Raw genomic sequence first — 1003 nt, 5'->3', positions numbered from 1 at the left:
AGTTAGAAAAAAAACAACTCAAAAATACATCTTTTGTGCACAAGGGTATTAACTGAATACTGTATTAAAAATTAAAATCCACCTGCCAACTGTTCTTGATTCAATTATTAGAAGACAACGTAAAAAAATAATCTGATTGGCTTGTTAGTATAATAGACTGTCAACACAAGTTATGCTTAATTTGACTGTTTTTTTGCAAGAAAATATAGCTGCTTCATCTATTAGAGTTATGAAGTAGTATCACCATATGATGTCACGAGTTTGGGGGTGAAAGTTCTTCAAACTGTGTTCAATGCCCGAGGGTCTTCCATATATGTAATAATGTAGAAATCAATATGCTACTTTCATTTGGAATCTTGTTTGTTTTAGAATAAAACAGAAGTGGACTGGCTATAGGGGGTCACTGGGAAATTTTCTAATGAACTAGACTGAAATTCCACAAAAAGAGGTATTTTGAAACAATTCAGCAGTCAAAATGCATTACAACAAAAAATTAATCATAACTAAACCATAAATACACAAGTTCACCACCTTCCTATAATGCAATGTAGCTGAAACACTATTTATAATGTCTTTGGAAGAAAGGTCATTATACACCTACATTCAAATACAAGTAACCTTAAACCACTTGTGGTTTGTTTTTAAAAGCATGCAAAGTCCAAAAACAAGTACTTGCTTTTCACATCCACATTACAAGTTTTTCACACAAGATCTATGATGGATCAGCTCATTCTTGTGGGTTTTGAAAAGTAAATATTTGATAATACCATACAAAATGTTAAAAGTGGAAAAGAAGTGACTGGTTCTCATTTTATGTTAAAATAAAATGTTTAAATGAAAAGTCTGTCCAGTGTTTCAATATGCTTTAGAGAATTCATATTTTGCTGGACATACTGTCCAATAATATAGCAGCCTATTAACCCTCTCCAGATGGGTCATGGATCAAAGGCCATGTCATCATGTTTGTTGACTTGTATTCAAAATTTTATTGAACTACTATTTC

General features: G+C 31.7%; 1 protein-coding gene across 1 annotated transcript in view; it reads right to left on the bottom strand.

Annotated features, from left to right (window-relative positions):
- LOC111088852 (profilin-A-like) overlaps positions 1-1003 on the bottom strand; it is an 18465-nt gene that overhangs the window by 8311 nt on the left and 9151 nt on the right. The window lies entirely within an intron of this gene.

Source organism: Limulus polyphemus, unplaced genomic scaffold, assembly GCF_000517525.1.
Source record: "Limulus polyphemus unplaced genomic scaffold, Limulus_polyphemus-2.1.2 Scaffold4582, whole genome shotgun sequence".
Lineage (NCBI taxonomy): Eukaryota > Metazoa > Arthropoda > Merostomata > Xiphosura > Limulidae > Limulus > Limulus polyphemus.
This window is presented reverse-complemented; position numbering and strand designations above follow the sequence as displayed.